Source organism: Pseudophryne corroboree, chromosome 4 (assembly GCF_028390025.1).
Source record: "Pseudophryne corroboree isolate aPseCor3 chromosome 4, aPseCor3.hap2, whole genome shotgun sequence".
NCBI classification, from domain to species: Eukaryota; Metazoa; Chordata; class Amphibia; order Anura; family Myobatrachidae; genus Pseudophryne; species Pseudophryne corroboree.
In genome coordinates this window covers 594,674,794-594,684,228 of record NC_086447.1, presented here as the reverse complement: position 1 = coordinate 594,684,228, position 9,435 = coordinate 594,674,794, and positions in this window count along the sequence as shown.

Below are 9,435 nucleotides of genomic sequence, written 5' to 3'. Positions count from 1 at the left end.
CAGTATATAATATATAGCAGTACGGTACAGTAGGCCACTGCTCTACCTACCTCTGTGTCGTCAAGTACACTATCCATCCATACCTGTGGTGCATTTCAGTTTTGCACAGTTTGCTGACCACCAGTATGTATAATATATAGCAGTACGGTACAGTAGGTCACTGCTCTACCTACCTCTGTGTCGTCAAGTATATTATCCATCCATACCTGTGGTGCATTTCAGTTTTGCACAGTTTGCTGACCACCAGTATATGATATATAGCAGTACGGTACAGTAGGCCACTGCTCTACCTACCTCTGTGTCGTCAAGTATACTATCCATCCATACCTGTGGTGCATTTAAGTTATGCACAGTTTGCTGAAAACCAGTATATAATATATAGCAGTACGGTACAGCAGGCCACTGCTCTACCTACCTCTGTGCCGTCAAGTATACTATCCATCCATACCTGTGGTGCATTTCAGTTTTGCACAGTTTGCTGACCACCAGTATATAATATATAGCAGTACGGTACAGTAGGCCACTGCTCTACCTACCTCTGTGTGTCAAGTGTACTATCCATCCATACCTGTGGTGCATTTCAGTTTTGCACAGTTTGCTGACCACCAGTATATAATATATAGCAGTACGGTACAGTAGGCCACTGCTCTACCTACCTCTGTGTGTCAAGTATACTATCCATCCATACCTGTGGTGCATTTCAGTTTTGCACAGTTTGCTGAACACCGGTATATAATATATAGCAGTATGGTACAGTAGGCAACTGCTCTACCTACCTCTGTGTCGTCAAGTATACTGTCCATCCATACCTGTGGTGCATTTCAGTTTTGCACAGTTTGCTGACCACCAGTATATAATATATAGCAGTACGGTACAGTAGTCCACTGCTCTACCTCTGTGTCGTCAAGTATACTATCCATCCATACCTGTGGTGCATTTCAGTTTTGCACAGTTTGCTGACCACCAGTATATATAATATATAGCAGTATGGTACAGTAGGCCACTGCTCTACCTACCTCTGTGTCGTCAAGTATACTATCCATCCATACCTGTGGTGCATTTCAGTTTTGCACAGTTTGCTGACCACCAGTATATCATATATAGCAGTACGGTACAGTAGGCCACTGCTCTACCTACCTCTGTGTCGTCAAGTATACTATCCATCCATACCTGTGGTGCATTTAAGTTTTGCACAGTTTGCTGACCACCAGTATATAATATATAGCAGTACGGTACAGTAGTCCACTGCTCTACCTACCTCTGTGTCGTCAAGTATACTATCCATCCATACCTGTGGTGCATTTAAGTTTTTGTGCGCAGTATATATAGTAGTAGGCCATTGCTATTGATAAATATATTACTGGCATATAATTCCACGCAATAAAAAATGGAGAACAAAAATGTGAAGGGTAAAATAGGGAAAGATCAAGATCCACTTCCACCTCATGCTGAAGCTGCTGCCAGTAGTCATGGCCGAGACGATGAAATGCCATCAACGCCGTCTGCCAAGGCCGATGCCCAATGTCATAGTAGAGAGCATGTAAAATCCAAAAAACAAAAGTTCAATAAAATGACCCAAAAATCAAAATTAAAATCGTCTGAGGAGAAGCGTAAACTTGCCAATATGCCATTTACGACACGCAGTAGCAAGGAACGGCTGAGGCCCTCTCCTATGTTCCTCATGACTAGAGGGTCAGCTTCACATGAGGATGGAAGCACTCATCCTCTCGCTAGAAAAATGAAAAGACTTAAGCTGGCAAAAGCACAGCAAAGAACTGTGCATTCTTCTAAATCACAAATCCCCAAGGAGAGTCCAATTATGTCGGTTGCGATGCCTGACCTTCCCAACACTGGACGGGAAGAGGTGGCGCCTTCCACCATTTGCACGCCCCCTGCAAGTGCTGGAAGGAGCACCCGCAGTCCAGTTCCTGATAGTCAAATTGAAGATGTCACTGTTGAAGTACACCAGGATGAGGATATGGGTGTTGCTGACGCTGGGGAGGAAATTGACAAGGAGGATTCTGATGGTGAGGTGGTTTGTTTAAGTCAGGCACCCGGGGACACACCTGTTGTCCGTGGGACGAATATGGCCATTGACATGCCTGGTCAAAATACAAAAAAAATCACCTCTTCGGTGTGGAATTATTACAACAGAAATGCGGACAACTGGTGTCAAGCCGTGTGTTGCCTTTGTCAAACTGTAATAAGTATGGGCAAGGACGTTAACCACCTAGGAACATCCTCCCTTATACGTCACCTGGAGCGCATTCATCAGAAGTCCTTGACAAGTTTAAAAACTTTGGGTGACAGCGGAAGCAGTCCACTGCCAACTTAATCCCTTCCGCTTGTAACCAAGCTCCTGCAAACCACACCACCAACTCCCTCAGTGTCAAATTCCTCCTTAGACAGGAAAGCCAATAGTCCTGCAGGCCATGTCACTGTCAATTCTGACGAGTCCTCTCCTGCTTGGGATTCCTCCGATGCATCCTTGAGTGTAACGCCTACTGCTGCTGGCACTGCTGTTGTTGCTGCTGGGAGTCGATCGTCATCCCAGAGGGGAAGTCGGAAGACCACTTGTACTACTTCCAGTAAGCAATTGACTGTCCAACAGTCCTTTGCGAGGAAGATGAAATATCACAGCAGTCATCCTGCTGCAAAGCGGATAACTCAGGCCTTGGCAGCCTGGGTGGTGAGAAACGTGTTTCCGGTATCCACCGATAATTCACAGGGAACTAGAGAATTGATTGAGGTACTGTGACCCCGGTACCAAATACCATCTAGGTTCCATTTCTCTAGGCAGGCGATACTGAAAATGTACACAGACATCAGAAAAAGAGTCACCAGTGTCCTAAAAAATGCAGTTGTACCCAATGTCCACTTAACCACAGACATGTGGACAAGTGGACCAGGGCAGACTCAGGACTATATGACTGTGACAGCCCACTGGGTAGATGTATTGCCTCCCGCAGCAAGAACAGCAGCGGCGGCACCAGTAGCAGCATCTCGCAAACGCCAACTCGTTCCTAGGCAGGCTACGCTTTGTATCACCGCTTTCCATAAAAGGCACACAGCTGACAACCTCTTACGGAAACTGAGGAACATCATCGCAGAATGTCTTACCCCAATTGGACTCTCCTGGGGATTTGTGACATTGGACAACGCCACCAATATTGTGCGTGCATTACATCTGGGCAAATTCCAGCACGTCCCATGTTTTGCACATACTTTGAATTTGGTGGTGTAGAATTATTTAAAAAACGACAGGGGCATGCAAGAGATGCTGTTGGTGGCCCAAAGATTGCGGTCCACTTTCGGCATTCAGCAACCGCGTGCCGAAGACTGGAGCACCAGCAAACACTCCTGAACCTGCCCTGCCATCATCTGAAGCAAGAGGTGGTAACGGGGTGGAATTCAACCCTCTATATGCTTCAGAGGATGGAGGAGCAGCAAAAGGCCATTCAAGCCTATACAGCTACCTACGATATAGGCAAAGTAGGGGCAATGCACCTGACTCAAGCGCAGTGGAGAATGATTTCAACGTTGTGCAAGGTTCTGCAACCCTTTGAACTTGCCACAGGTGAAGTCAGTTCAGACACTGCCAGCCTGATTCAGGTCATTCCCCTCATCAGGCTTTTGCAGAAGAAGCTGGAGACATTGAAGGAGGAGCTAAAACAGAGCGATTCCGCTAGGCATGTGGGACTTGTGGATGGAGCCCTTAATTCGCTTAACCAGGATTCACGGGTGGTCAATCTGTTGAAATCAGAGCACTACATTTTGGCCACCGTGCTCGATCCTAGATTTAAAACCTACATTGTATCTCTCTTTCCGGCAGACACAAGTCTGCAGAGGTTCAAAGACCTGCTGGTGAGAAAATTGTCAAGTCAAGCGGAACGTGACCCGTCAACAGCTCCTCCTTCACATTCTCCCGCAACTGGGGCTGCGATGAAAAGGCTAAGAATTCCGAGCCCACCCGCTGGCGGTGATGCAGGGCAGTCTGGACCGAGTGCTGACATCTGGTCCGGACTGAAGGACCTGCCAACGATTACTGACATGTCGTCTACTGTCACTGCATATGATTCTGTCACCATTGAAAGAATGGTGGAGGATTATATGAGTGACCGCATCCAAGTAGGCATGTCAGACAGTCCGTACGTATACTGGCAGGAAAAAGAGGCAATTTGGAGGCGCTTGCACAAACTGGCTTTATTTTACCTAAGTTGCCCCCCCTCCAGTGTTTACTCCGAAAGAGTGTTTAGTGCAGCCGCTCACCTTGTCAGCAATCAGCGTACGAGGTTACTTCCAGAAAATGTGGAGAAGATGATGTTCATCAAAATGAATTATAATCAATTTCTCCGTGGAGACATTCACCAGCAATTGCCTCCAGAAAGTACACAGGGACCTGAGATGGTGGATTCCAGTGGGGACGAATTAATAATCTGTGAGGAGGGGGATGTACACAGTGAAAGGGGTGAGGAATTGGACGATAAGGAGGAGGTGTACATCTTGCCTCTGTAGAGCCAGTTTGTGCAAGGAGAGATTGATTGCTTCTTTTTTGGTGGGGGCCCAAACCAACCAGTCATTACAGTCACAGTCGTGTGGCAGACCCTGTCGCTGAAATGATGGGTTTGTTAAAGTGTGCATGTCCTGTTTATACAACATAAGGGTGGGTGGGAGGGCCCAAGGACAATTCCATCTTGCACCTCTTTTTTCTTTCATTTTTCTTTGCATCATGTGTTGTTTGGGGACTATTTTTTGAAGTGCCATCCTGTCTGACACTGCAGTGCCACTCCTAGATGGGCAAGGTGTTTGTGTCGGCCACTTGGGTCGCTTAGCTTAGTCACACAGCTACCTCATTGCGCCTCTTTTTTTCTTTGCATCATGTGCTGTTTGCGGACTATTTTTTTGGAGTGCCATCCTGTCTGACACTGCAGTGCCACTCCTAGATGGGCCAGGTGTTTGTGTCAGCCACTTGGGTCGCTTAGCTTAGTCACACAGCTACCTCATTGCGCCTCTTTTTTTCTTTGCATCATATGCTGTTTGGGGACTATTTTTTTGAAGTGCCATCCTGTCTGACACTGCAGTGCCACTCCTAGATGGGCCAGGTGTTTGTGTCGGCCACTTGGGTCGCTTAGCTTAGTCACACAGCTACCTCATTGCGCCTCTTTTTTTCTTTACATCATGTGCTCTTTGGGGACTATTTTTTTGAAGTGCCATCCTGTCTGACACTGCAGTGCCACTCCTAGATGGGGAAGGTGTTTGTGTCGGCCACTTGGGTCGCTTAGCTTAGTCACACAGCTACCTCATTGCGCCTCTTTTTTTCTTTGCATCATGTGCTGTTTGGGGACTATTTTTTTGAAGTGCCATCCTGTCTGACACTGCAGTGCCACTCCTAGATGGGCCAGGTGTTTGTGTCAACCACTTGGGTCGCTTAGCTTAGTCACACAGCTACCTCATTGCGCCTCTTTTTTTCTTTGCATCATGTGCTGTTTGGGGACTATTTTTTTTAAGTGCCATCCTGTCTGACACTGCAGTGCCACTCCTAGATGGGCCAGGTGTTTGTGTCGGCCACTTGGTTCGCTTAGCTTAGTCACACAGCTACCTCATTGCGCCTCTTTTTTTCTTTGCATCATGTGCTGTTTGGGGACAATTTTTTTGAAGTGCCATCCTGTCTGACACTGCAGTGCCACTCCTAGATGGGCCAGGTGTTTGTGTCGGCCACTTGGGTCGCTTAGCTTAGTCACACAGCTACCTCATTGCGCCTCTTTTTTTCTTTGCATCATGTGCTGTTTGGGGACAATTTTTTTGAGGTGCCATCCTGTCTGACACTGCAGTGCCACTCCTAGATGGACTGATATACAAAGAGAAAAGACAACTCCTTTTTATGGGGCACTCTTACTAATAATCTAAATCTTAACTTTTATTGAAATTGGACTCACATTGACATACTACATAAAACATATATTCAAAAGAGACAATTGGTGGTATGACTGGCTATGCCTCCAAAAATATCTCCCTGTGACGTCCTTCTCGCTGTATCGATTATAGTATCCTAATTGTTATAAATTGTCCATAATTATTAAGTTCTACTGCTGTAGATGATTGTTTGTAGGGAAGCTGTTCTATGGACTGCTGCCAGAAACAAAGTTTCAAAGTATAAATGTAGCCATTTATCTTACGTAACACAGGTGATTAGTACCATAGAGCTGATGATTATCCCCAAAGATAACTGGTAATTCAAGCAGCTATCACGGTACACATGTAAATGAACGTATGCTATGGCTGAGTTTTTGTCAGTTGATGGTATACAAATAATATGCAGGTAAACTTAATTGGACAATTGTAAACATAGGAAAAGAAAAAGGAGAAAAGGAAAATGTCAGAAGGAAGACGGGGAGGAATAGGTGACTAAGTGCCTGGTTTCTGCTTTTGGAAATCTGCTAAAAAGCATTGAATTTCCAATGAGAGAACCACCTGGAGCATATGCACCACTCCCAAGACCTGTATCTGCTGTTAACTTTTTGCCCAGTTGGGGGCAAAGTTAATGAGAGTGCAGGGGAGAGGTCCCTAGCCAGTATATAACACCTGTATTGCTGACTGCTTGTAAGCCCATTAATGAAATAAAAAACAACAATTATTTGAAATATCACCTTGTTATCTAAGTTCACAATTAAATCTGTGGCATATATGAAAAACACTCAGGAAAGCAGAGGCAAAATTCCTTGTATAAAAGATAATGGATATGAAACATAGCTATTAAATTTAAATAGTTTCTATGAAATACAGATTTCATATGCAGTAACGACCAGGATTTCTACTGTCCTCAATCATGTCTATCGACATCAAATTAAAGATGAGGGGATCCTTTTGGGTGTTTGTGCAATATGAAAAAAGTGTGCTTCTGCTGTCGGTATCTCAATAGATGAGTTAAGCCGACGAGAGAGCACTGAAATAGAAAGGAGAGAAAAGAGGGAAGAAAGATAAATCATATAATTAATAAGGATGTATCCTTATGAGTGTATCCACAGCAGATCTTACTGCATATTAAGTAGCCTAATATCTAACCATTACGCCCCCACACAGTTTGTATTTCATAGTAAATGAACACAAGGTTAATATTCCCGAAAATGGAGGTTCATAGGTTAGAAACACATTTTTTTTGTGATAAACTTAGTACAAGCGTAATGATAATGTCACAGTTGCGTCATATATACAAATAAAAAATTGCATCATATTTGCAGTAATATCAAAATTGCATAATATTTGCAAACGGCGTCACGTATGTACGTCACCAAATTAGCACACTTATAAATTGGAGATTATATTCCCTTATTTCTATCTAATTTATTTTTCGTTTCCATTTCACAGTTGGGAAATAAAGCACCTAGATTCATGTGCTATTTACTGCTATAAGATATTAAATATAGTAAGGAAAGTTTTTACTTATCTGCTGTATATTCTCCTGAATAATAATATTATTCCCCCAGTCCAACTCCTTTATGCGGGGTAATGGAGGCTATTTGACACTCAGGGTATCAGGTATGACCGTCTATATCTCACCCCTCCATTCCGATAACATCTATAGGGGCCGCAGGAGTGACCAGGATAACCGTCGCTCCAACGTACTCGCAACGGGTTTGATAGCAGCGAATCACTGCTCATAATCAGTCCAAGCAGCATGTAAAGGTGCTGCTGACAGCGTGCGGCTCACCACTGATCACAGGGTCCGTGGTGAAAGGCAGCATGTGAGGCCGCTGTTGGCACTCATATGTACACTATACCTATATAAGGGTAGCTCAGTGCGCTATTTCCCCCACAACCAATCCAGTGCCACTCCTAGATGGGCCCGGTGTTTGTGTTGGCCACTTGGGTTGCTTAGCTTAGTCACACAGCTACCTCATTGCGCCTCTTTTTTTCTTTGCATCATGTGCTGTTTGGGGGCAATTTTTTTAATCTGCCATCCTGTCTGACACTGCATTGCCACTCCTAGATGGGCCAGGTGTTTGTGTCGGCCACTTGGGTCGCTTAGCTTAGTCATCCAGCGACCTCGGTGCAAATTTTAGGACTAAAAATAATATTGTAAGGTGTGAGGTGTTCAGAATAGACTGGAAATGAGTGTAAATTATGGTTATTGAGGTTAATAATACTATGGGATCAAAATGACCCCCAAATTCTATGATTAAGCTGTTTTTGAGGTTTTTTTGTAAAAAAACACCCGAATCCAAAACACACCCGAATCCGACAAAAAATGTTCAGGGAGGTTTTGCCAAAACGCATCCGAATCCAAAACACGGCCGCGGAACCGAATCCAAAACCAAAACACAAAACCTGAAAAATTTCCGGAGCATATAACTACTGTTTAAATCTAATTATATTCCTAATTTGCAGTCCTTTAGAGATTACCTAACTAAGTGGTATCGTCTCTATATTTTCTGCTTTGGGAAAATCAAATCCTTGAAAATGAATGTTTAACCAGGCTGCTCTATTTCTTCCAAACATTACCATTTGCCATATATACCTCTTTTATCATAACACTTCAATCACATTTGTGTGGCATGATAAGAAACCACGTAATCATAGAGCTTGTCTTGCTAAACCTACCGTTTCAGGTGGCCTTGGCCTACATATCTATGAAAGGCACTACCATGCTGCACAACTGTCATGACACATAGTCTTGGGTGATAAAATATGGGTGGATAAAGAATGGGCTTTGATCAAAGACCTGCAGATTAGGCTCCTCCACTGGCTTCCAACTCACATAAGACCAGCTTTGAGCCATACATTTTCATTTGTATTATTTACTCCATACCCATCCCCTATGATAACGATTTTGAGACACCTTAGTATCCCCCTGGGATGTGTCCAAGCATACTAAAGAAGTATTTATAAATTAAAAGCTTTATTCATTCCTTGAGTAAGTTGCCTAAACTTACATGTTCTACATCTTTGTAATGACTGCACTCATGACCCTAGTCGAAGGGGATCCATTTCTATTTGCCACTCCACGATAGTCAGCACATTGACTACAGAAGCTTATCCCGTTTTGAGCTTGAATGATGTTAAGAATAAAAATAGGAGGAGTGGTTTCTTATCAGAAGCAGAGTTTATATCAGTGACGAGCGGTGAGGTCACTGGTTGGGGAGGCAGTGGCAGCTAACAAGCTCTCTCCCCCCCCCCCCCGCCCCCCCCCCCGAAAAAAAAAAGTGTGGTCCCCCGACACATCAGTAAAATCAGCACTAGGCAGAACCAGCCAGGGGGAGTAATGCCATAGCAGGGGAGACACTCAGTGTGGGGTCCCCCTGCCATAACATTAATCATCCCCCCGAGCCAGTCAGCCCACGGTTGGAATTCCTCGGAAAGTGGGAACCCCAAAAAATTAAAATGGGGTCCCCCTTCCCGAGCAATAACCAGCACTGGGCTGATAGCCCAGTGCTATGC